Source organism: Aegilops tauschii, chromosome 1 (assembly GCF_002575655.3).
Source record: "Aegilops tauschii subsp. strangulata cultivar AL8/78 chromosome 1, Aet v6.0, whole genome shotgun sequence".
Classification (NCBI taxonomy): Eukaryota; Viridiplantae; Streptophyta; class Magnoliopsida; order Poales; family Poaceae; genus Aegilops; species Aegilops tauschii.
Genome location: NC_053035.3, coordinates 23,627,121 through 23,655,115, shown reverse-complemented (window position 1 = coordinate 23,655,115; position 27,995 = coordinate 23,627,121). Strand labels below are relative to the sequence as shown.

The following is a 27,995-nucleotide window of genomic DNA, read 5'->3' as shown; positions in this document are numbered from 1 at the left end:
GTGAGGAAAGATCTAGGCACATATATCCAGTTGGATATGGGTAGCATGAGTTATTATTGTTGACATCACCCTTGAGGTGAATACGTTGGGAGGCAAAACAATAAGCCCCTATCTTTCTATGTGTCCGGTTGAAACGTTTTGCTCATGTGTACGCGGTCAGTGTTAGCAATCACAGAAGACTATATGATGGTTGAGTATGTGTAGCTCTTACTTAGACTCTGTTGAATAAGTTGAATTGCAATTGCTTGGTGACTGAGAACATAGATTGTTGAGTTTCAAGAGAGTTCATTGTTTGAACCTTAACATGTGAATTGGTTGCCACTATAACATGAGAAGTTTTATAAGAAAGAATTGCTGTTATGATGCTAGGGAAAAGTGATTTAAATCACCTTTGATAAAATTTATGCACTTTGCTAGCATTCACACTTCATAAATTATTTCTTTTATCATTTACCTACTCGAGGATGAGTAGGAATGAAGCTTGGGGATGCTGATACGTCTCCAACGTATCTATAATTTATGAAGTATTCATGCTGTTATTTTATCATTCTTGGATGTTTTATAATCATTTTATAGTACCTTTATATCATTTTTTGGGACTAACCTATTGACCCAGTGCCCAGTGCCAGTTGCTGTTTTTTGCTTGTTTTTTACATCGCAGGAAATCAATATCAAATGAAGTCCAAACACCGCGAAACTTTTTGGAGTTTTTTTATTGATCAGAACAACCATGATGGGCTAGAGCAGCACCTGGGGGTGCCCCGAGGGGGGCACAACCCACCAGGGCGCGCCTGGGCCCCCAGGCGCGCCCAGGTGGGTTGTGCCCACCTCGGTGGCCTCCCGCACCCCCTCTTTGCACTATAAATTCCCAAATATTCCGAAACCCTTCGGGATTAACCTAGATTAGAAGTTTCGCCACCGCAAGGCTCTGTAGCCACCGAAAACCAATCTAGACCCTTTCCGGCACCCTGCCGGAGGGGGGGGATCATCTCCGGTGGCCATCTTCATCATCCCGGCGGCCACCACGATGAGGAGGGAGTAGTCCACCCTTGGGGCTGAGGGTTTGTACCAGTAGCTATGTGTTTAATCTCTCTCTCTCTCTCTCTCTCTCTCTCTCGTGTTCTTGGGATGTCACGATCTTGATGTATCGCGGGCTTTGTTAATATAGTCGGATCATATGGTGTTTTCCCGTCTCTATCTTGTTGTGATGAATTGAGCTTTCCTTTTGAGATTTCGTTGTTATCGGATTGAATACTTTTATGCATTTGAGAACACTTGATATATGTCTTGCAATTGAATACTCGTGGTGACAATGTGGTATCCTATTGATTCACTTGATATATGTTTTGGCACTCAACTCGCGGATTCCCGTGGTGACATTGGGGTAATCTATGAATAGGGGTTGATGCACGTTCTTGTCTTTGTTTCTCCGGTAGAAATCTTGGGGCACTCTTTGAAGTTCTTTGTGTTGGATTGAATATTATGAATCTGAATTTGCTTTGGTGTTATTTTAGTACGAACTCTTGGTTAGATCAATCGGAAAGAATAGCCTCGTGTTATTTTAGTACGAACTCTAGGATAGATTGATTGGAAAGAATAGCTTTGAGGTTTCGTACCCTACAAACAATTCCGTCTTATGTTCTCCGCTAGATAGGAACTTTGGAGTGATTCTTCGTTGCACGTTTAGGGACAGTTATATGATCCAATTATATTAGCATTGTTGAGAGATTGCACTAGTGAAAGTACGGACCCTAGGCCTCATTTTTAAGCATTGCAATACCGTTTTTGTGCCTGATTACTATTTGGTATCTTGCTGTTTTTATTTATTAAGATTATAAAAATATATTTCTACCATCCATATTACACATTTATCACCATCTCTTCGCCGAACTAGTGCACCTATACAACTTGCCATTGTATTGGGTGTATTCGAGACACAAGAGATTTCTTGTATTTGGTTGCAGGGTCGTTTGAGAGTGACCATCCTCATCGTACACCTCCCACGGATTGTTAAATCTTAGGTCATCCACTTGAGGGAAAATTGCTACTGTCCTACAAAACTCTGCGCTTGGAGGCCCAACACGTGTCTACAAGAATAAAGTTGTGTAGTAGACATCAGTGGCCAGGGGCTTGACCCTGGTGTTCCGTTTAGAAACGTCCTCTGACCCTACGGATTCCGCTTCGGAATCCGAGCTATCGGGCAGGACTAGCTTCGGACGCCGCCCTCTTCTTTGCGCGAGGGGAGTCGCTCTCCTCCCCCCTCTTGCTCCTCCGCCCCTTCGGGGGTCGAGAGGGCTTCGGTCTCCCCGGGACATAGCCTCCGGAGGACACCTGGACTTCTTCTTCTTCTTCTTACGGGTGCCTTGTAGGGCGCCGGGACTAACATCTTGGATAGCATCGCTCTCTATGGGTCTTCGGGCAGCGAAGCCGGACTATGTATCCGCTCCGCCTTGGCTCACCAGTGCTGCAGTCCGAAGAATAAGTCAGAATGAGTTGTTAAACTGTAAATAGTATCCGGATTGGGGTTCGGATAAGACTTGGTTACCTCTTTGGCGGGGGTGGAGACGTCAAGCCCAATGTCCTCATTCTCTGCCGATTAGTCCTCCCGAGACTTGAACAACACATTCCACATATTCTTGTGTGTGGTGCCGTAGAAGTGCTGGATAGTCTTCGGGTCTTTGGGCTTGAAGTCCCACACAGGGGACGCCCTAAGCTGGCATGGTAGGAGACGACGATGGAGCATTACCTGGACCACGTTGGTCAGGGCTGTCTTCGCGTCTATGATGTTGGAGACGCGCTTCTGGAGCACTTTTACCTCGGCCTGCGACCCCCAGTCGAGACCCTTCTCGTTCCATGAGGTGAGCCTCATGGGGGGTCCGGATCTGAAGGCGGGGGCCGCTGCCCAGTTGGCGTTGCGGGGTCCTTGTCGGTGATGGGCGAGGCCTCCCACTTTCCCTTGGAGCCAGATCCGGCCATGGTCGAATGACGGAGGCTGCGAAGGAGGAGCGTAAAGCTGCGGGCGCTGGAGCTCTGAAAGATTTGGGAAGCGAGGAAGAGATGGGAGCGTGGGGTGTAAAGGAGTTATCTTTTCCCTTCTTACAAGTTGTTAAAATACCAAGCGTTCCCCTACCGCGCCGCGCACCTCGCCTCTTCCCAATAAAACCGTGACGTTATGCGCGGTTGGGTTACCCAAAATCATTGATAGTATCCCGCAAAGGGCGGGCACGATCTCCACATTGATGGGACGTGCCAATGGAGGCTTAGCCTCGAACCACGAAACAAGTATGCGCAGTAGTTTACTGTTTAAAAGCCGGTTGTGTTTTTTTCGCTAAATGCTGTCAGGAAAAAAAGATGCTATTCCTACTTGGATGTTTGGCCTTCGAGGTCAGGGTCGCGTTGTTAGTTCGGGTCCGAACAGGAGTCCTTTTTATGCAGAAGATTTGCTCAAGGTTCGGAAGAAGGAGGAGCTCGCCTTGCAACGCCGAAGACAGCGCGGATTCCGGATACGTCATCAATGAAGGCTAGTTCAGGGACTACTGAGGGAGTCCTGGACTAGGGGGTCCTCGGGCGACCGGCCTAGTTGGTATGGGCCAGATTGCTTGGCCACATTGAGTACGGAGTAGAAGGCCAACCCTGTGTCCGGATAGGAGTCCTTGCCATCTTAATGTGTTCTCCAAGGCAAGTTTAGGTGTCCTGGCGTGATTATCCCTTTCTCTTTAACCGACTATGTGCAACCCTAGGACCTCCGGTGTCTATATAAACCGGAGAACTTAGTCCGTAAAGGATAGCAGAACAACAATAGGCATACACCCCTAGGGTTTAGCTACTACGATCTCGAGGTGGATCAACTCTTGTAATCATCCACATTGAATATAATCAAGTAGGACGTACGGTTTTACCTCCTAGAGAGGGCCCGAACCTGGGTAAACATCGTGTCCCATGTTTCCTGTTCCCCATTGATCCAAGATCCACAACTCGGGACCCCCTACCAGAGATCTGCCGGTTTTGACACAGACAACAACAGTGGTCGGGCATCCTGGGCGTACGCTCGAGGCCGTCCTTGAGTACATCGAGGGCGGCAACACGCCACAACTTGAGTACCCCACGCCTCCCACCTTCTCTCGCTGCCGTGACAGCTCCTGGACACGCCGACCTCGTCCTCGTCGGGCTCGAGCACCCATTCGTCTAGGTCACCGGCGCTCCTCCCCGTCAAGCCGGAGCCGACGGAGGAGACGTCGCCGCTTGGTCGGCGCACCCGCAGCGGCGCCCTCGTCATCAATGAGGGCAGCCAGTCATCTCCCTCCTCCCGCCTCATCAAGCCAAAGACCGAGCCGGCGCTCCTCCCCATGAAGAAGGAGCACGAGGCCATGGCCGCCGCCAACGAGACCGCGCTCAAGTGGGTGCGGGACGACTACATTCGGCAGGAGATGGAGCGCCAGCGCCGTGAGCTCGAGGAATTTGCCGCCCGGCGCCACGACCGTGAGAAGGACGGCGTCATCCTCCTCCTCAAGGACAGCGAGGAGGAGGCGCCCGGACCGTCCAACCCAAGGCAGGGGTGCAGTAGGGACGGCGGCGGCATGTAGAAGTGCTCAAGCGGCGGCGGCGTAGTAGTAGTGGTGGTAGTAGTAGTTGTTGTTGTTTTTTAGTTATGTTTGTATAAATTTCGATGAAACCACCTTAATTCAGCCAAGTTTGCATGAAGTTTTGCCTTTTTCGTGCTGAGTTTGGCCGAGTTCGTGTTTTGAAAAGACGTCGTCTGGGCGAGCTTGGGGCGGCGGCTGGGAAATCGACCGCCCCATGCCGTTTTTATCGCCGGTTGGCCCTTAGGCAGCGTTTTTTCGAGCCCCCGAGGCCGAACGGCTGGAGATGCCCTTAATTTTGTACGTAGTGGTGTGGATTGCACATGCGGCGGCTGGCTGAGGCGCTGAGCATGCTCTGTTTCTGTTAGCAGCAGCAAGCAGAGAGTGATAGAAACGTTGGCACCATTGTTCACCGTGTAAAGGGCTGAAGGCCCGTTTATACCCAGCCAGTGTGACACGCGCTGTAGTGTGAACTAGAAGGGTTGGACACGCTTTGCTGTGTCGTTGGTGTTATTGAGAAGTCTGCTATGTTGATTCGATTTCAAAATATTATATGCTTTAGTTTTTTGAAAAGTCAAACTTTTTCAAGCTCGATCAAATTTGTGGAGAAATATATCAATATCCATAAATATCAAATCGGTTTTATCGATTCATCATGAAATGATTTTTCATATTTTATTTATTAGTATTGTGGATGTTGCTTTTTTTCTATTAACTTGGTCAATGTTAAAGAAATTTGTCTTTAAAAAAAAATACACCTTATATTTTGGAACCGACGGAGTATTTGGTTTGGTGAGTTGGGGAGATGATGAAGTGTGTTCTAATTTCATTTATAATGCGGTATTTTTTGTGGGCCTTTCATGGTATGATTTTGGGTTATCTGCTAATCAACCTTTACTTATGTGGCAAAAAAAATCCGCGCCGGTGGTTGCATGCAGGGGCGGATCCAGGCCCCTGGCCTGGGGCGTGAGGCCCAAACACAGTGTAAATTGTAGCAGTTACTGTACATGTCTGCTATGTTGTACAAAGGCAGCTCGGGGCGGCCCACTCGGCTGGCTCCACCCCTGGTTGCATGTACTATATTTGTGCTATAACATCACATGTTTGCGATTCTTTTTTTCTAGTTGGCGAGATGGTGTGTGGGATTGATATGTTTTTCTGTCGGTTGTTGCTGATTGTAAAAAAAATTGTTGACCCGGTCAAAATATGAACCAAATCCAAAATTTATTACCACAAAATCAAATAGAAGATCTCCAAAATTAGGGAGCATAGTGAATTAGAAGAATAGAATGAAAGAGCTCTTTAAGAAATTGTTGACCCGGTCAAAATTGAGTGACCCAATTTTAAACAATTGATTGTGAGGCCTCTAAACTTAGAAAGCATAGTGTATTAGATGATTGATCCATCCAGTGCACGCACTGTAGTGCAGTCTTTTGAATGATAAGATGTTTCCGTTCACCTTCTCAGAAATTTTAACCTTTTCCATTTGAAAAAAAAAACTTGCCTATTTTTTAATTTTTTCCTTTCAAAATAAAATATTTTTTTATTAATGTGTGTGCTACCATTTACTAATTGCCTATTTTGCTGGTACTCGTGTTTGGGAGTGCTACTACTATCCATATAGGAGTACTACTTACTTGCTTGTTTTTGTTTTTCCATGAATAAAGCAACAGTACTACTATTGATGACCGTTTATATCGGATCTTGTGTGGTCAAAATTAGAAGATAGTACCAATAAAATCGACGGCGCGATTGGCGGGCCCTGGCGCGGCAATTGCTATTGTGTGTTTTTTAATTGGACGACAACCGGCACCCCGTGACGAGTGCGACCGCTCACTCGGTCTGATATAAACGGGCATCACCCCTCGCCTCTCGCCCACGCCACGCATCCTCTAGCCCACCTCTCCCTCTTCCTCGCAGCAAGGCTCCACCTTTCTCCTCCCCCCCAACATGATCAACTCCCCTCGCTCCCCCGATAGAACCAGATATAGGAGAAACGGAGGCCGCGCTCCCTCGGGTCTACTGGCCTCGAGCCCGACCGGCGCTGCGCCATGAGCCAGTAGAGGGCGGTGCAGCCGTGTGGCTCAAGGCACAAGTGCATCCGTAAGCCATCCGGCCAGAGAACGTCAGAGCGGGATCGCCCCCACCTAGCCGTCCAGGCCCCAACGGGTGGAGACGACGGGCGGCACCGTCCCTGCCCCTGCCTTGCGGACCCTGCATCGGGCCGGGCCGGGTTGGCTGGCACAATCTCTCCTCCATGGAGGCGACGGCATGGCCAGGCCCTCCCCTATAAAGTGCGAGGGTTCCGCCCTGGAGAAGAAACAATGGAGACTCAGATCCGTCGCACATCCCCTCTCCTGGTAACCGCCGCCTCCTCCTACCTCCTGCATTTCACGTTCGTGATCCTCTGCCTCCTCCCTCCTCTCCTCTTTCTAACACTTGACGCCATGGCAGGAGCTCAGTAGCAATCTCCTTCCGCTCCCCACCCCAGATCCGAAGGGCAGGTCGTCATCTCCCTCCGCTCCTCACTCCAGATCCAAAGATCAGGTCGCCGCCTCCGACCACCCTACATGTTTCCCCCTCTCCCTCTTCCCTTCCACCTATGCCTTTGAACCTCATCTTCATACCACACGGACAAGTGGTTGCAGGTTGATTCAGACCGGAAGACGCAACGACCATGGAGACCACCAAGGCCTACCTCGTGGAGCTGCACCACAAGCCCCGTCGCAAGATCCACCACCGTCCCCTCAGGATGCGTGAGATCAACATCGACGTGGTAAAATACCTCATTCCCTCCCGCTCCCCCTACCCCTTTCGTGGATCAACTGTTACTTTCTGCTGAATTAGGCATAAGGGACTGTTGATTATGTTCGTGGATCAATTGTTACTTTTTGCTGAATTAGGCATCAGGGACTGTTAATTATGTTTGTGGATTAATTGCTACTTTCTGCTAAATTAGGTGTGACCATATGCTTAGTTCCGGTAAATAGGCGCCTTACTTTGTTTGTCTTTGAGAATTTGGGTACCTTATCTGTTTGCAGCGTGTGGATGTATTTATTTCCTGGTCCATTAGGAAGCAAATAGGCCTGTGCACTATAATCTAAATGATTATGATAATTTTGCATTGCTTATACTAAAATTTTATACTTATGAATTATGATACTAATGTGTTATGATTTATAATTTTGCATTGCTTATTTGTTATATTTAGTCACATAAAAATTCAATATTTTGAATTATTTATTTATTATATATTTGTAATGTATATTATTGATAATTACTAATGCGTTGTGCTAAATTCAATTTGTATTTTGTAACAAAAATTACTTTTTAATTACTTTTTGATACTTGTGTAAATTATATAGTTTCTACATATTTATGTTAGATATCTCCAAAATATATGGATTAAAAAAATATTATAATACAGGCTGTACCATATATTTAGGAAGACATATCCCGTAGAAAATTCTAGAGTACAAATTAGTGAGAATGCTTCAGATATACTCGTTTTAGGAGCACCCATGTACAAATTTAACCATACGTTTGTAAAACCATGTGTGATTTAATAGGTGGACCTATATTTTTTTTACAGAAATATTGAGTGTACATTTGTATGTCCGTGTACTCATTTAGCTCCACCCATGGGGGTGGTCAGTATTCCCCTCCCCCGTTCCCCCCTCCGTCCCCCAAGGGACGATCTGATTCGCGTAGGATTTGTTATGCTTCCGATTTGTTGGGTTGATAACTACATGTGATGTGATCAGATCGATTCACGCTTCACGCTTCATGTTTTTTTTTCGAGAAATTTTTTGATCTATTCATCTTCAAACGTGATAGTACAACGAATACCAGAAATAATAGAAATTGCAACCAGATCCGTAGACCACCTAGCAACGACTACAAGCACTTAAGCGAGCCGAAAGCACGCCGCCGTCATCGCCGGAGTCGGGCACAAATTGTTGTAGTAGACAGCCGGAAAGTCGTCATGCTAAGGCCTCGTAGGACCAGCGCACCAGAACAGCAACCGCCGCAGATGAAGAATAACATAGATTAGAAAGATCCAATCCGTAGGCATACAAACATAGACGAACAACAACGAGCTCCGAGCAAATCCATCAAAGATAGATTCGCCGGAGACACACCTCCACACGCCCACCAACGGTGCTAGACGAACCGCCGGAACGGGGGCTAGGCGGGGAGACCTTTATTCCATCTTCAGCGAGCCACCGCCGTCTCGTCTTCCTGAGCAGGACACAAACCCTAGCAAAACTGAAAGAAACAACTAAAAACGGAGCCCTCCCACCGGCCCTTGCCGAGATCCACCGCGCCCCTATGGCCCTAGGACCACCGGAGAGGAGGCGGACCTGCGGCGGCGCCAGCAAGAGGCAGAAACCCTAGCTTTTTTCGCTTCACGCTTCATGTTGCAAATCAATTTGTTTCAAAGTCAAAAATCAGCCGATTAGATTCGTTTCCTAGTTTGATCTAATCAGTTTCTGATTGGTTTGGGTACCCGCTTCTCTGATTTGATGCGTTGATGCATTAAGCCTGTTCCTGCTTGGATTGGCCGAAAACTAGGTAAATTAGGTAGCCTATGATATGAATGTCATGCAGTTTTCTGCGAAATTAGGCGTAGTAATCTGAAGGATCGTTCATCTTGGTTCGTCCAGGGTTTTTAAGTTCTATATCACTTATTGGGATTTGAACCTCAAGGGCTGACGTAATTGGTCTATGTCACCGCTGAAGCTGTGTGCAAATATGAATTGCCCTAGCCTATGCGATTGAATGACATTTAATTTTTGGACGCCGAGAACGGCACAACGTTCGGTCTAGGGAGGCTTGGTCTAGGACCTCCCTAGACCGAACGATTCGTTCGGGACGAAGCTGGGCATCGATGGAACAAAGTAGTTTGGGACGAAAGGAGCCCCAGCCTGAACGCGCAGCATCACTCCCGTACAGACCTCTGTTGTGACTAATAAAAAAAGAAAAAGAAAAAGAAAAGCCCAGTATGGCCCAGTTTGTATTGTGGCTAAGAAAACATACTTTAAGCTTGTGAAAGAAAGCCCAGACTTTGCCATTAAAAAAAATGCCAGACTTTGCCATTAAAAAGGGGGAATTGAGAACTAATGAATCCCAGTGATGCAAACAAAAAAATGCCGTTCGTCTTCAACAAAACAGATTTTGCCATGGACAAAAAGATCTTTCTTTATGCAATGGCGTAAAAAACAAGTCATGGCAACTTGCATTGTACATAAAAATCCCTTGAGAAAAGATGAAAGTGAAATTTGCCATGTTTCCATGTCGATATAGGTAATTTAAACATGGAAAATAAATGTAAATTGCCATGGCAAAAATAAAGAGTAAAAAATGCCATTGCAATAAAAGTTTAAAACTGCCAAGGCGATTTAAGTAAATTTGCCATGGCAATATTGGTAATTTTGCCATCGCAAATAAATCTGAAAGTTCCATTGCAAATAGAAAGAGTAAAAATTGTCATGGCAATAATAGCTAAATATTTGCCATGTAGATATAGCTAATTTAGCCATGGAGAAAATTGTATACTTGCCATGGCAAAAAAAAAAGTAAGAAAATGCCATTGCAATAAAAGAAAAAAATGGCCATGCGATTTAGCTAAAATTTGCGATAACAAAAAAGTTAAATTTATTGCCATGGTGTTTTACTATATAGATGAAAGGCACAAAAAATTGTGGATGAAAATTGCCATCATGTAGAACACAAAAAAAAGTGCCATGGTCCCATCAATAAAGAAAAAATTCCCATGAAAAAAAAGATGATGAGATTTGCCATGGCATTAGAAAGTAAAAAAAATGGACATGCTAGCAAAAAAGACATGGTAATTGAAACAAAAGAGATACGGTAAAGTTGTCATGGCAACAAAGAAGTAAACTAGGCCATGATACGGAAAAAGAAAATTGTCCATGGTATTTGAATCAAAATTTGCCATGGTCCATAAATTAAGAATTTTGCCATGGTACTTGAAATAAACTTGCCATGATCCATAAACTAATTTTGCCATGTTAGAGAAATTAAGAAAAATATACATTTGAAGAAAATGGTGGCAAACTATTTGAAGGATGGCAAGTCTGCCATGTTTTATATGATCGTTTGGCATGGCAATTTTAGAGATGTCTAAAAATATGGCAAATTTAGACATGGGACTTGAGTAAAACTTGCCATGTCAAATCTTTTAATAAAAACGGTCATATGTAAAAATAATAGTTTTTCAATGATAAGACAAATAAGAATTTTGCAATGGTACTTGAATTAAACTTGCCATGATCCATAAACTAATTTTCCATGGTCCATATAGTAAGTTTGCCATGTTAGAGAAATGGAAAATATATACATTTCAAGGAAAAATGATGGCAAACCATTTGAAGGGTGGCAAATATTGCCATGTTTTATAAACTTTCAGAATTTTTGTTAGTTTTTCATGGCAAAACACACCATAGAAAACAGATCTTTATTTGCCATGGCAAAAACACATCTTAACTTGCCATGGTAAAAAGTATATGTTAGTTGCCATTGTACATGGATTAAACTTGCCATGGCCAATAAATTAAGGTTGCCATGATCCATGAAAATATGTTTGCCATGTTAAAAGAGATTAAAAATAATATACATTTGAAGAAAATGGTGGTAAACTATTTGAAAGATGGCAAGTTTGCTGATTTAAAAACTTTCATAATTTGCTATGTTTAAGTGATGGTGTTGTCATGGGAATTTAAGAGATGTCTACAAACATGACAAATTTAGACATGATACTTGAGTTAAACTTGCCATGGTCCATCAATTAATTTTGCCATGGTACACATACTAAGTTCGCCCTGTTAGACAAATAAAAACTAACATTCTTCGGATGGACTTTGCAAAAGACACAACGGACCATGGCAAAAAAACTAATTTTTGTTGCCATGGCAAGTTTTCATGTTTTTGAACATCTTAAAATAAAGAATTTTTGACATGTTTGCCATGTTTTTGATCATCTTAAGTTTGCCATGGCAAGTTTGCCATATTTTTAAACATGTTAAAAAAAGAATTTTGACATGTTTGCCATGTGTTTGAACATCTTAAGTTTGCCATGGTAATTTTGCCATGTTTTTTAACATATTAAGTTGCCATGTTTTTGAACATCTTAAGTTGTCATGGCAAGTTTGCCATATATTTTTTAAAAAGTGCCATGGCAAATCACATGAATTTTGCCATATAGAGCATTGTACAGTGTAAAAAAATGCCATTGTTTATGGACAAGGGCAGAGATAAAATTTGCCACGAACTTCGCAAAATTTGCCAAGGCAAACAAACATTGCATTAGAACAAAACTTTGAACCCTAGGAACAGTGGAAACTCTAGCAAGTATCATAGCATTAGAACTAAACGTCTAGCAAACACATCAGCTGATTTTGAGTGACGGCCCAAGGAACGCATGACTGCGTGGCTCCCGGCTCGAGCTCATTAGAGCTAGGTGAAAGCCCCACCTATGTGTCTCAGGCTCGAGCTCGTCAGAGCCTAGATGCAGGCTCCTCCTCTCCGCCGCCGCCACCTCCCCGCACCATCACCTCCCCCTGCGCTCACGAAGGAAGTCCCACCAGGATCCACATATCCCTCGGGTGGCAACTTACATTACCATGCATACGGTTCCAACATCAATTTTATTTGTTATGTCAGAGAAATGATGGTAACTTAATGTGCTCTCCATTCTAAAATTTGTCCCTAATATGAAGTAGCCATGTCATCTGAATATAAATTGCCATGTGCTATATGAAGACGGAAAATTTCAGACAACAAAATGCACATAAAAAAAGGATCCAGAGCAGGGGGGAGGGGGTGATCATGGGCAAGCCTGTTGAGCAGGGAGGCGGCGATGAGGTAGAGGATGACGCGCCGGGAGCCGACCTGGACCTGGGCGACGCCGCGGAAGGTGGAAGCGAGGTTGGCACATCCAGAATGGATCAGCGCGGCATGGTTGTCGGTCGCCGGCTTCAGGTAGGGGATGGATGTGGCGGGCCTGCCGAGGAGGCGCGCAACCTTAGTCTCCGGGCCTTGCGGCAGGGCGCTGTCGCCTGGGCTGGCGCGACACTCGCCTCCTCTGGCCTGGCGGCGATGGCGACGGGAGGCGTGGGTGGCGATGAACATGACCTCGGGAGGCGCGCGTGGGGAGGCAGACTGGGTCGTAGTGGCCGCATCCAGCAGGAGGACCTTCATCGCCGGCACCCCCTTCCTCCGTGCCCGCGATAGCCGTCGCCGCATCAGGTCCTTCGCAACGCGACATCGCCGTCGGAGCAGCATCGGTAGCTGTTGCACCCACCCCCTTGCCGGTGCGAGCAGCTCCCTTGCGCGAAGATCAGCCCCTAATCCCGCCGCTGAAATTGCTCGGAGTAAAAGAGGAGTGGGGGAGGGGTGGGGATTAGATGAGTGGTGGGGAAGAGAGAGCGCTTGAAGACGTGGGTGGGGTTCGTTCAGGGCGTGTTTGGTTGCCTGGGTAGTTGTAGCCCGCATTGCATGTGGGACTGGTTAAGCTTATGCAAAGATAAGCTAAGATGTATGTTTGGTGGACTGTATGATATGGGTGCACGAGAGATGCTATATGCAACAGATGTTGTTTGGTATGCTGCATTTGAGAATAATCCTGTGAACTTTTCTCTTCCAATTTTAATCATTCCAGCTAAATACCATTTCATATACAAACAGAAGTAAACCAAGTCTGAACCGAACTGAAATCTGAACCAAAATTTGTGCGAGGGAAATCGGTAGAGAGCCGGCCTGTGCGATTGGATCTGACGCCTGGCTCGGAGATACGCCCGATTCCTGCGTTTCCACGAGCCTGGCTCAGAGGCCTCTTTTGCATCTGTTGGGCCGGGCCGAAAATGTCGCACAGGAAACCAAACACGCTCGATCTTGCATGCCGGGTGTGAGCCAGGTGCGAAGCAAGCAACCAAACAAGCCGTCAGTGTTCGGTCGATGGTCTGCTCAGCCCGAACGCTCGACAAAATCAACGTGGCAGCCAGAAAAGCTTCAAGATGCGTGTGACTTATCAAACGGGTAAAAACGCGTTCAGGCCGAAATCCCAGATTCCGGACGTTCGGCAGTTATCGTTTCCGTAATTTTTAGGAGACCACGGCATTATTAGACTACAAACAATTTACTTCCCATCAGACTAGTCCAGAACCGTTGGGAGATTGTTGGGCTGTTGGATTAGAATGACCCAGGACGTGGAAGCTTCCCCTGATTTGGGACTATAAGTCCACCACTAATTTAGTCACTTCCCTGTTAATTGTTTCAAAAAATCCGTCCTAATTAAATGGTCCAAAGATTCGGTTCACATTCCCAAATATCTGCTCTAGTAGGTTTGTTTTTTTAGAACCTGCGTTTGAAGCAAAGCATTGGAACACAGGCTTTTCAAAATTTGAGCGCTTGAAGCACAACACGCAAATACTGGAAGCATAGTTGATTACTGGAACGAAAAGTATATCAACCGTGTAGGAAGCGTGATGCACTCCTGTGGGAAGCATGATTGATGTGTAACAAGTAAAAGCTTTGTATAGTACCTTGTCATTCTTGTTGCTTCCTTCGTGTCATTCGATGATTCCTGATTGTGCTTTGGTTGATTCCATAGGTGCATCACAGGCATGATATTGTTTGAAAATGGAAGCATTACATATATACGAGCACTTGGGTGGTGGTGAACTTGGCATGAAGCGCATATTCTGATAGGTGGAAACATGGTTGACTAAAACAGGGCGCATATATCACTTGAATTGTGTACTTAAGCACTGGTGTTGTGGTTAGGCCTAGGAATTGAACCATTCATTTCGTTTCTATCGGCTAGAGAATTTGCTTCCACGTTAGTCGGAGATTGTTTTGATTTGAGGAAAATTTATGTCTATTCTTTTTTGTTTGCGGCGTGATTTTTTTCGAAAAGAAGGAATTCCCCGGCCTCTGCATGAGAACGATGCATACGGCCAACTTATTAAAAAGATAAATAGGTTCAACAAAGTCTTAGAGTCTCAAATCAAAAATAAAGGAGAGCTCACAAAGAGCCATAAGGGCCAAAAACAAACTGGCCATGAAAAGCCACAACCGGCTGGTATAAGAGAGACAGGTAAACTTGTTTGTGGCGCGATGAAGATGTGTTTTAGAGGACCAGTGAATTGTCGACACCACTGAGTCCATGGTCACCACTGTTCCTTTCCTTTCAATGCATGTTGGCCATGCTTCCTGCTGATGCTAGCCGTGCTTCCTTGCGATGATGGTCGCGCTTCGGTATGGATCCTTCCTTCTTCACATGGTGAGAGACATTAACAAGGAGTGGAATGGAGGGAGCGCTGCAACAACGATGCATCGTTTCTCGTTAGCTGAGTTACGTGTTGACAACAAAGTAGTTCGGTTGAGGATACGAGGCGTGCTTTTCATGTAGGCGCGTGAGCTCCCGTCGCTTGATGAAGCTTCTCGATTCATGTTGAGTGTCCATGCTAGGATCGCATCGCAGCCATCTACCGAGACGACGACGTCTCAGCGCGGTGAAGGAAGACATCTCCAGATAAGGTGGGTGGAGGCCGGAGGGCCGAATCCAGCAACTTGACTGGAGTACTGGCTTCAGTCCGCAACCGAGACGAACTCCGAAGCGGTGAATCGGAGACCGCAGAGCCGCCGGGGCAAAGTCCCCGCGGTGGCTGGCGGCGGGGGCCTTCTCCCCTCCTCGTGTTCGTGGCCTGCGGGAGCGGCCAGGCCGAGCGGAGGCGCCGGGGCGCGCGGATCCTGGCAGCGCGGCGGCAACGATCTTGACGGTGGCGGGCCCATGGCGCGGCTGCAGATGGGTCGACGCCGAGCTGTGTGGCGGCTGCGTGCGGGTCTCCTCGTGGCGGCGGCCTTCGCCGGCGGCGGGGCGGCACGTACGCGGCATTCGGGAGGGGTGGGGACGCGGCCACGGTGGCTTCCCGTGCGTACGCGGAGAAGAGGCTGCGGCGTGTGTCCTCGGGGAGGATGGCTATCCTCGCCTAGATCCGTCGGCGGCATGACGGCGGAGGTCGCAGTGGCTGGTCGGCGGTGGCGGAACTTGGCCGGTGGCAGCGGCGAGGTTCTGTCTGGATCCCGGGGCGGCGGCCCTGGAGGGTGGCGGCTGGTGAAGCTAGGGCTTCCCGCGGCGGCATGGCGTGGTGCAGTCCCTGTCCTAGGCGGATCTGTGATGGCGAGGTTCGGATCAGAGATGGTGACGAGCGCGCGGGATCCTTCTCTGCGGCACTCGCGGCTTGGCAAGGCGGGGTGGGATCCCTCCTCCTAGGCTCCAGTGGTGGCACACTCAGGCAGTGGCCGGTGCGCCAGGGATCCCACGGTGGCATTGTTGCTGCGGTTGGTCGCCCGGATCTAGGCGGCTGGATATGGGGCTTTGAAGGCGGTCGAGACGGTGCACAGGTTGTTGGGTGGATTTCTTGGGACGGATTCGGGTGAAAACCTGGTCTTCGGTTGATGGCCGGAGCCGGTGATGACGATGCCCTTATAATCATTTCCTTCATGAAGGCATCATCGAGGTGAAGCTCCCAATTCCACTCAATACCTCCGGGGGAAACCCTAAATCAGCTGATCGGATGTTGGCGGCATTCATGTGTCGTAACCCCATTTGGGGCGGCGTTCTTGGAGGTGCACTCGGCTTCGCGGGACCAGCGGACGGCTTCTTTGGTGGAGCGGTGCTTCATCCTACACATTGATGGCGACGGATCTTGACGGCATGGTGTAGTGCATGATGGACTCGCGCAGGAGGACGACGCTGTCTGGCGTCGTGGTGGCGTCGATGGCAGAGAGACCTGGCACGGTGGAGGCAACAGTACAGCTCTGAAGATGGACTCGTGGCAGGTGGATGCGGCGGCCTCATACCCGGCAGGCGTCCTGGTTGAGGAGTGCGCCGGACTGGTAGGTGCCCCATACCAGGCAGGCGTCTTGGTTGGGACCTCAGGTCTTAAATGTTTATGTTTGGCTGCGATGTCTGTTTGGTATTAGGCCCAGGCTATTAGCGCCCCTTCATCAATTGGATAGGTGTAGCGACAGTTGTTGCTTAGATGGTGGCTTTAACCTTGTTGTTGTATGACTTTGTAAGGTCTTGTAAGAATAGTAATAAAGTGGCCGCATGCATCGTCCAGATGCAGAGGCCGGGGGTCATCCTCCATTTCTAAAAAAAAGACACCCGAACAGCGATGGGTTGTGAGCTAGCTCGTCGAGCGCGTATGGTTAATGCTGGGGGCAGCCACCGGTACTGATCGGTGCAACGGTGTGGTGCGTCTGATGACCACAACTGACAAGGCCGATTGATGGAGAGATCGGAGGCGGAGGGGATTGGCAAGATCAGAGATGAAGGAGATTCGCGGGGAGTCGGCGATGGAGATAATGGAAATGATATGCAGATGGATATGGGGGAGGTGAGTTTATTTCGGGAAGAGTTAGTGGCGAGAAAGTATGGCTATTAAGCCTTGTACAATGGAAGGTGTTTAGGTAGGTGCTTAGAAAAATAAACCGAGTTTTTCTGAAGCACCGGTGCCTATTTTTACAGGAGAGACGTTTAGTTAAGCGTCTACCCTGTACAAATAAGCACCGATGCTTAAGAAAAGCCTGATTTATTTCTCTAAGCACCTCTCATTGTACAAGGCCTTATGGGCTGATGACGCACGCATTGGAAGCAGTTTGGCCATGAGACGAAAAAAGAATCAACGACACGTGATTGGTCTGACAAATTGCTCCTGCAGACGTCAGATAGGAAGTGTTTCCCTAATTTTTATTATGTACATAATATGAGGCATGGATGCCCACTGAATGTCATGCTTTATTTGTTGTTATGTTGCTAATTGCCATTGTTGATTTCTTTGTGTTGTGCAAATGTGTTTTGCAAACTTGTTGCTATGATTATGCTGGATACTTCTTATTCTTGTGTTACCGTCTTTGAATGGCATTTCGTCTATTGGTGTGATTATATCTGTAATTGTTCTACTTCTATAATTAAAGTTGGTTATTCAATTCCTGGCATGTTCCATAATAGGAGTTTTTTTGTTGGTTATTCCAGGATCAAGTCAGAAACTACTTAATCTATTGGTGTCCATGCGTACACCTTCAATCATAGATGTGATTTTTGTAGGTCTGGTGTGTTCATTTTGATAAGCAGCTTGTTCGTTGTGATATTAGGAGTAGAGATTGGATCCCATATTTAGGAAAAACCTATATTTAGGAATTGACACCATATCAGTATTATTGCTATCAACCAGGTCTACAGATTAGGCTCGTGAAATCCCGTCGGTCTGTGATGTTTTCTGCTTGGATTGGTCAGAAACTTGGTAAATTAGGTTACCTAGGATTGCATGTAAACTAATTTCCTCTCGAAATTAGTTGTACAATCTAAAGTATCCTTCATTTAATTCTATCTATTCTTAAATATATTTCACTCTCAAGTTAGTTTACATTGTGTGGAAACCAAGGATATCAGCTGAATTTGTTTGAATTCGATATCTTTTCCACAACATGGCAGTCCTATGTCATGATCTGATGGGCTGACATATCAGGAAATTTGATGGGTAGTCCTATGTCCACAACATGGCACATTCATCTTGTTGTTTTATGCAAGTATGTAAAATGAGCAAGCCATTGTTAAAATTGTGAACATGTTTGACATAAGCACCATGAATTGCCGAACTATTGGCATGTAGTTATTTATGTCTTGTAATCGTAACTTTTGTATGTCTTCCGTTTCTCCACAGTTCAACCCATGCTTTGAAAGAAAACAAGTCCTAAAGAATCTGATCGTTTTCTCATTTCAAAAGACCACTGCTAAGCCGGAGCTTAAAACAAAGCACGACTTTGTTTTTTGTTGTTCTCTCATAAACTGTCAAAAGAAAACATTTTTCACTAGACCAACTTGGAGAGAATTTGCCAAAGTATACCAATTGTAAGTTGGTATGAAGTTGTACTTCGATATTAGCACACATGGTTGATACTTTCTTTTTGTGATCCGGAATGGAACAGAAAGTATCTACACCTATTTCCCTAGAGGTGGCCCTAAGTTATCGAACCCATCAGAGGAAGGTCCCCTTGAAGCTAGGGTCTCTAGCAAGTTTTCTGTGATAGAAACAATTCCAGTTTTTACCGGATCAAAATCAACAACTTTGAGTTGAACAATTATAATAAAATAGGTACGGATGATTACAACCATGTATTTGTGGTGGGACCAAATGTTTGAACGAGTATTTAAAAAATGTAGAAAACGTATTTGGAAAAATGTTTAATAAGTATTAAAATGTTGAACAATTATTTAAAAAAATATTGAATAAGCGTTCGGGCAATGTTGAACGTGTATACAAAAATTGTTGGTCACTTATTAGAGATTTTTTTGACACATACGAAAATGTTGAGTGGAACGTAAACAAACATAAGAAAAAAAAACAAAGAATGGAGAAGAAAAACAAAACCAACAAAGAAGAATGGAGAAGAAACAAAAATGCAAGAAAAACGAAGAAACAAAATGCAAAAAAGAATGAAAAAAAGAAAGAAAAAAAGGAAACAAATGAAAACAGAAAAAAAACGTATCAAATAACCTCAAGTAGGACGTACCCTATGACTTACCACGAGAGGTTTCCTAGGGCGGAGTGGCCAGCAGCACCTGATCGCAGCCCCATTTCCTCTCCTATATTTTTAATCCGTATGCGCGCGCCAGTGGGCCGGCCCAAACCAAAGCAGGTGGAGGAAAAACTTCAGCGAGAGTTCCCATGTCGCCTCGCCGAAAGCGACAAATAGTCGTCGCGCCAAATAGGAGCCACCAATACTGGAGCACCCTATTCCTCGCTTTAAGCGAGCATAGGGGAAGCCTCGCGTTGGGGGCAACCCCCAGATCGGCCGGCCCAGCAGCATGGGAGGCTACGACCTGGTTTTTCTTTCTTTATTTATTTCCGTTCTCTTTTTTGCTTTATTTTGTACTATTCTTTGTACTTTGAAATATTCTACATATATTTACAGAAAACACTCTTCAAAAACACATTTGAAAAATCTTGAACAAGTATTTTAAAAATATAGTATAAGTATTACAAAATGTTAAAAAGTATTTGAAAAATGTTGAACAACTATTTGAAAAATATTGAACAAATATTTGAAAAGGTTGAATAAGTATTCCAAATGTTGAACAAGTATTTGACACATGTTGAATAAGTATTAAAAATTGTTGAACAAGTATTTGACAAATGTTGAATAAGTATTAATAATTGTTGAACGGGTATTCGAAAATGTTGAACAACTATTTGAAAAATGCTGAAAGTATTAAAAAATGTTGAACGAGTATTTGAAAAATGTTGAACATGTAGTTGAAAATGTATTGAGTAGGTATTAAAATGTTGAACATGTATTTCAAAAAAATTGAATAAGCGTTCGGACAATGTTGAACGTGTATACACAAATTTTTGATCATTATTAAAGAAATATTTTTGACGCATACGAAAATATTGAATGGAAGGAATCAAACATAAGAAAAAAATGGAGAAGAAAAACAAAACCAAACAAAAAATGGAGAAGAAAAAATGCAACCAAAACGAAGAAAGAAAATGCAAGAAAGAGTTTTAAAAAATGGAGAAGATTTTTTTTAAAAGAAGCAAATGATAACAGAAAAAAAATCCAGATCGAATAACCTCAAGTAGGACGCACCCTATGATTTACCACAAGAGGTTCCTAGGCGGAGTGGCAAGCAGCACCTGATCGCAGCCCCATTTCCTCTCCTATATTTTTAATCCGTATGCGCGCAACTGGGTCGGCCAAAACGAAGCAGCGAGAGTTCCCCTGTTGCCTCTCTTAAAGCGACTAATAGTCGTCACGGCAAATAGGAGCCACCAGTAATGGGACACCCCTATTTCTCGCTTTAAGCCAGCAGAGGGGAAGCCTCGCGTCGGGGCACGCCCAGATCGGCCGGCCCAGCAGCGCCAGATGCTACGGCCTATTTTCTTTTCCTTTTTTCTGTTCTTTTTTTTGCTAAATTTTTGTACTATTCTTTATGTTTTAATATATTCTACATATATATACAGAAAACATTCTTCAAAAACACATTTGAAAAATGTTGTACAAGTATTTGAAAAATGTTGAATAAGTATTGCAAAATGTTGAATTGAAAAATGTTGAACAATTATTTGAAAAATGTTGAGTAAGTATTCCAAATGTTGAGCAAGTATTTGACAAATTTTGAATAAGTATTAAAGATTGTTGAACATGTATCTGACAAATGTTGAATAAGTATTAAAAATTATTGAACAAGTATTTAAAAAACGTTGAATAAGTATTAAAATGTTTAACAAGTATTTGAAAAATATTGAATCAGTATTAAAAAGATGTTGAACCAGTATTTGGAAAAATGTTGAACAAGTATTTAAAAGATGTTGAATAAGCGTTCGGACAATGTCGAACGTGTATACAAAAATTGTTGATCATTATTAAAAAAAGATGTTTTACACGTACGAAAATGTTGAGTGGAACAAAAACAAACATAAGGAAGAAAAACTAACAATGGAGAAGAAAAAGAAAACCAAACAAAAAGTGGAGAAGAAAAAAATGCAAGAAAAACGAAGAAACAAAATCCAAGAAAGAATGAAAAAAAATGGAGAAGATTTTTTTTAGAAACAAATGAAGACAGAAAAGGAAAAAAACGGATCGAATAACCTCAAGTAGGACGCGCCTATGACTTACCACGAGAGGGTTCCTAGGCGGAGTGGCTCGCCGCACCTGATTGCAGCCCCATTTCCTCTCCTATATTTTAAATCCGTACGCGCGCGCCAGTGGGCCGGCCCAAAACGAAGCAGGTGGAGGAAACACTTGAGCGTGAGTTCCCCTGTCGTCTCGCTTAAAGCAACAAATATTCGTCGTGCCAAATAGGAGCCACCAATAACGGGGCACCCCTATTTTCTCCCTTTAAGTGAGCATTGGGGAAGCCTCGCGTCGGGGCACCCCCAGATCGGCCGGCCCAGCAGCGTGGGAGGCTACGACCCGTTTTTTTCTTCATGTTCTCTATTTTGCTTTATTTTTGTACTATTCATTATACTTTAAAATATTCTACATACATATACAAAAAACACATTTTAAAAATGTTGAACATCTATTGGAAAAATGTTAAATAAGTATTACAAAATGTTGAACAAGTATTTGAAAATATTCAACAAGTATTGAAAATATTGAATAAGAATTCCAAATGTTGAACAAGTATTTGACAAAATGTTGAATAAGTATTAAAAACTGTTGAACTAGTATTTGAAAAATGTTGAATAAGTATTAAAAATTGTTGGACTAGTATTTGACAAATGTTGACAAATCATTGAACAAGCGTCCGCACAATGTTGAACATGTACACAAAAAAATGTTGGTCAATTAATATATTTTTTCTAAATATAAGAATTTTTAGAGTGAAAACAAAAACAAACATAAGAAAAAAGTAAACAAAAACAAAAAATGGAGAAGAAAAAAGAAAACAAAAGGAAGTAAACTTTTTTCAAATTCATGAACTTTTTTATAAGTTTGATGAACTGTTTCCTAAAATCAGTGAACTTTTTAGAATCCGTGAGAATTTTATTTTGGAATTCTTTTTCTGAAATTTCAAAAAAAAAATCTCAAAAGTCAATCACCAACGGTTGACCTATCTACCACTACCAGTCAACCACGACGGTCGAGCAGGAAAGCCAGGGAAGCGCGCATTGTACGCGAGCTCGTCGGCTTGTTGTTGGGCCGGCCCACGTAGACAAGCGCACGGGTGCTGGTTTCCTCTACGGGCGCATAAGGCGCCAGCGAGGAGCACTCTTACATACGTGCCGGCATGGACGGTTTATAAACGGGCTGCCGTGGACTATGCCATGCCTGGCATGCTTTTAAAAAAACATGTGTAATGGGAGCCGGGCTGTGCTGGACCGTGACCTCCCACTTGGCAGCAGGTTTGGATACAAGACTGATGTGCGAGACAGAGAGAGACGAGGACACGACTCGATCTTGTTGTCTACCATATATTACTAGTGCTATATACCTGGGCTTCCGTTTCTCTTCTCCTTGGTTAGGGTCAAGCGAAGGAAGCACACCAAATCCGCCGTAGTCGGCGCCCTCGGCTGCTGGGTACTTTTTTTTTTCTGTTCCCGATTTATGCCTCGTATTCATTTGCCCGATTCCAATCCTAAACGTAGTACTACTAGTTCCAGACCTGTCGATCTGTGATCCGGACGATCTTCTGCCGAGAGCGGCGGGGAATAGGATAGAAACCGGATCGGATTTACGATTTGGAGTCCTACAAGGACTCGAACAAACTTCCGTGGGATTCGAATCGAATCGCTCGCGGCCGCCCGTGTATAAAGATGCATCGGAAGGTGCAGATTCCAATTGCAAGTTCAAGTTCTTTCGAGGAGATGGAGGGGGTGCCTATGCAGGATCAGAAAAACAAGGTGGGTGACGAGCCGTCTGTCGAGTCGGCAGGCCTGCGGATTCAGCGAAGAAGAAGAAGAAGATGATTTTGCGTGTGGTGCCAGCGAGCGAGATGAAATATGTCATGAGTTAGCATGGTTAATAGTATAGCCAGCTGCTGGCTATAAGTCAGTGCCATGTCATTTACAACCCATCTTATAGCCAACATGTACAATAGTAGATCAAAAGAGTGTACTACTTTTTTATTATGTGGCCCACGTTTCATTCTCACAAAGTGCCTAGGAGCACGTGCTAGAGCTGGCTCTTCACGAAGAGCCCGCTTACCTTCTCTCTCCTCTTCTCTTTCCTCCAACTAAGCAGAAATATACTATTTTATTCTTTATAGTCCGCTCACTCATCTCTATTATACTTGCTCTTATAAGCCGAAGCCCTACATGGTAGAGTTGCCAGCAGATATGATCAGAATGTTCCCGGAGCTGGCGGCAAGCCCAGGTCGCGGAGAGCAATGAACGTGAGATGCTAGAGCTGCAGAAAGACTACGCGCAATAGCTGGAGGCCTAGGGCATAGTCACCTACGAGGTGGAGGTCGACGAGGACTACGACGAAGAGAAAGACTATGCTCCTTTGAATCCACCAGGGCGTAGGAGACACCGCCCTGGCGTCATGAAGAATCACCAAGGAGAGACGAGGAAGCTGAATTAAGTTATAATTAGATTAAAAAAACAACTCTACCTAGGTATACTGTCATTCTTGTTTCAGGTCATCACTACATGTTCCTTTGTTTGTGAACCGTGTATCAGTAATCAGTTATGTCTTTCGTATGATTATCTGGTCTCCATGAAGGTTTTATTTTGCCTACTTTTGACTGGGCTACGACCCATGCCAACTGTGCTATGCAAATTCCAAGAAATGTATATTTTCTGTGGTTTTGCTCATTTACTATATTCTTTGACTGTTAAGAGTCATAATTAAGCGCAATAATACGGGAATTACAACATCATTTTGTGATCACTGCGACCCTAGGATCCCTGTGCGCTATCGGCTATGCAAATAAAATACAAGAAGATTGATTTTGTTTCTTCTGTTTTACTTCATTCTGTCATTTATATACTGCTATTAGATTGGATGGAGACTTGGAGTTGTTAAGCACGATAACAACGACAAGAGTGCAACATCAATGTGATCATCAATTTATAGATGAATCATCTATGGACTGAGTGTATTCCTGGAATCCTGGTCATACGTTTCGTGTATTGATTTAGAACTCTCCTTGGGCCCTCCGGTTTCTGTTATTATAAGCTAGCAGATTCTTATACAAGGCTTAAAAACGAGAAGAGAGGAGACTGACTAATGACCAATGAGGAACAGAGAGACAAGTCCAAAAGAATTCAGGGAAGCCATCGCTTAGTGTTGATTTAACTAGCAAGTACTAGTTAAATAAAGAGACACCATAGACTGCTGACTTTGTAGACGCTTTTTTTTTCTAAAAAAAAGCTTTCTGATAGCAAGCTATATTTCTGCATGACCTCACTCCTCAGTCCTCACAGTATGGCAATGACATGCAAACAATAGGCGATTCACCACACCATAGAGCTCAAAAAAGGAACCAGTACATTAATAAAGAATATTTGTGGTACGCCATAGCCATTTAACTATACATCAAAGAAGCTGTACAACTATACCGTTGCATATTTTGGCAACAACATGGCAGCTCTGTAATAACGTTACAATGAAATTTTATTATTATCAGTTATCAGAGAATAAGACCCATAACCTTCTGAAATCTGAAGCACACTGTCTTCTCTTCAATTTCTTGATCCTCTATTTAGCAGAGAGGCAGTGGCTCACCGTTCCACTCCTTGAGGCACTCGAGCAGCATGTCGATATGTTTGCTCTGATTCATGGCGATGAACACCTTGCCCACCTCTTCACCAGGAGACCGTGTCTTCTCCCCAGTCAAGTACACAGTCCCAAGCTCTTCGCGCACGAACCCGTATAGCGGGTATGACCGGCATTCGGTGATACGGTTCTGCACGGTGCCGTTTTCCACGGCACTCCGGGCAGCCTCAACCTCCCTCGGCAGCATTGCTCAAAGCTCCTGCTCGAATGTGGCAAGCTTGGCAAATACCGACGTCTCAGTGTCGCGCTCGGCGTCGCCATTGGCCAGGGCATGCTCCACGAGAACTGCACGCATCTTTTGCATCAGCGGGGATTTGGCACTGCAAAGGTCGTCTGCGTACGTGAGAACTGCCTCACGATCGATGGTGAGCAGCAGGTCCTTCTCGCAAAAGCGCGCATTATGGAGATGGCCGTTGTTGTTGGTGCTCAATGTCTTCCTAGCCACCGTCTTTACACAACTCTTCACGGCGTTCTTGACATTCGGTGATACGGTTCTTAAAGTGAAGGTACACGCTTTGCATGCTCTCGAAAAAAGACATTCTCCTCGAGGTGGCGGATATCTATGGCCTCGCACAAGGCGACCAAGAATGTTGACGACATGATCTTCAATATGTCAATGGCCTCGGTAGTCTTCCTGGAGGAGATGAGACCGAGAGAGTTGACATCTTGGTTGTGTTGCTCCACCCTCTGGACATGGTTGGTCACCGGATTGCCTAGGAACCGGAGCTCAGAGCAGTATGAGGCCATGGCTATCTCAACACCCTTGAGGCCATAGTCCAATCTCGGGTTGCGGCCACCAGAGAGGTTTGAAGGCGAACCGTTGTTGTAGAAGTCGTTCACCAGCTCCGAGAACTGCGCAAACATGAGCTTGCCAACCGCGGAAATGGCGAGCCTTGTGTTGTCCATGGACACGCCGATGGGCGTGCCCTGGAAGTTTCTGCCATGGATGGCCTTGCCACGGGAGACGTTGATGAGTGGATTGTAGTTGACAGAGTTGATCTCCCGCTCAATCGACTTGATTGCAGCACGTATGACCTCAATCTAGGGGCCAAGCCACTGCGGCAAAGTGCGGAGCACGTACCTATCTTGCTTTGGCTTCATCAACGTGTCAAGCTCGTCGAGCTTCTTCGCGAGTGCCATGTAGGACTTGCCTACAAGGATGTGCTCCATGATGGCGGCGGCCTCAATATGCCCGGGGTGGTGCTTGATCTTGTGGATCAAGTGGTCGGTGTACTCCGGCTTGCCGTTCATAACCTCGCAGAAAACGGCTGACCGAACCTTAGCAAGGATGTCGAGGATGTTAGCCTCGAAAAGAACCATGGATGCGATCCCCGAGCTAACAGCCGTGCCGTTCACCAAGGAGAGTCCTTCCTTGGGCTGCAGCTCAAAGAAGCCATGCTCGATGCTGGCATTAACCTTGCTGCCGTCTGGAGCTGTGGCCACGGAGTTGTCCCAACTGGTCACCATGCCCGCGATATAGGAATGCGGGACGAGGTCACCAGACATGGTGATTGTGCCCCGGCCCCGGAGCTGCAGACATGGCGTGACGATTGCGCTGAGAAGTTTAGCGATCGTCTCGAGTATCTCAAAGCGGATGCCAGAGTACCCCTAGAGCAGAGTTTTGATGCAGACGAGTATCGCCGCTCTCGTTCCTGCAGCTGGCATAACGTGGTCATGGCCCCACGGTGACGAAGGCTCCGGCGTTAAGAAATCTGATGAAGAGACAAGAAATAGGCAAACACATAAGGCTTCCATATATAACCTAGAGACATCACCAATTCCCAAGTTGTTCAATATAATGAATTCATACCTGATGAGCTCACGCTGGAGAGCGATACCCTCCTTGGTCATCCGGTGAGAGGTGGCGCCGAAGCCCGTGGTGACACCGCTGTCGGTGCCGTTTGCCAGTTCATGACCCAATCACTGCTCTCTTTTGACGCGGCCGCGAGCGGACTCGTCGAGCTCCACCCTGGTGTCGCTGCCGGCGGCCACCGCAGCGACCATGGCGATGGTCAGGCTGGCGCCCTCCATGGTCACCACTGGCCTACGGTACTCCTCGACCATGCACTTCACGGCTTCCAGATGTCTCCCGGACAGCTCCTCTACCGCCTTCCCCCAGTTCAAGGGGTCGGCCCACACCGGCTGCGCGACACACAAGCCATCGCCGTTGGCGGTGATGTGCACTCTATTGTCACACTCCATCGTGATGTGCAAAGAAGTTGGAAAACAAGTAAGCTAGAAACTTGGCAGGTGTATGTGTATTGATCTGGATGAATTCTTCTAGGTGGATTGATCAGGGAGGCTAGCTCTTCTTGGGGAGGAATGGTGAGAGAGGAGGTGTGGGGTGTGGGTTCGCGTGGCTTTGACCGCTTGATCGTTGCAGGTACACAAGATGGTTGGTGCGGGAAGAAGAGAGGCCGAGTCATCTACTAATGTAAACATGTGTCGTATTGTCGGTAACAATGTGGTGGTTGCTTCCATAATGCATAAACTACTACTACTACTATAGGAAATCTAAAAAAAAACAGCAACGATCTTTGCATTGACAAAGTATATATGTGGGCTTGTGACCCCATATAGCGAGTGGGGCTCTGCATGCTTTGGACAACAGGAGTTGTTATCTGCTAATGATTCATGGACAATGCTTTCACTTTCACTAGTACTAGTGGTTGGAGCCCGTCATTGCGGGCCTCTTGAGGGGAAGCTGTACGTGTATTTTCTTTCTCTCAGAAAAAAAATCTCAATTTTATCTTAAAATTAAAAAGAAAACTTTTTCACAACACGTGAACATCACATCCATCTAAAAAAGACTAAAAACCATTCTTAAAATAAAAACAAAACAAACGTCTCACTTTTATCTTTCAAAAATAATCTTAAAAAAACTTTTCTCAAAATAAAAAAGGTCTCAATTTATCTTCCAAAAAAATTTAAAATTTTCTTAATTTCATCTTGAAAAAAAAATAAAATTTTCCTATCACGGCCAACCAACATGCGCCATATGGCCATGCTGGTTGGCCGCCATTCTTCCATAGCTTAATGGGTTTGATTTTGTGTGGTGCGACCAACCCCACATATTCTATTTGAACATCCGGT

The 27,995-nt window shown here is 45.2% G+C and overlaps 1 pseudogene; it reads right to left on the bottom strand.

The window, feature by feature from the left end:
* Nucleotides 1-24,772: 24,772 nt before the first annotated feature.
* Nucleotides 24,773-27,765, bottom strand: LOC109758779 (phenylalanine ammonia-lyase-like; annotated as a pseudogene).
* Nucleotides 27,766-27,995: the final 230 nt, after the last annotated feature.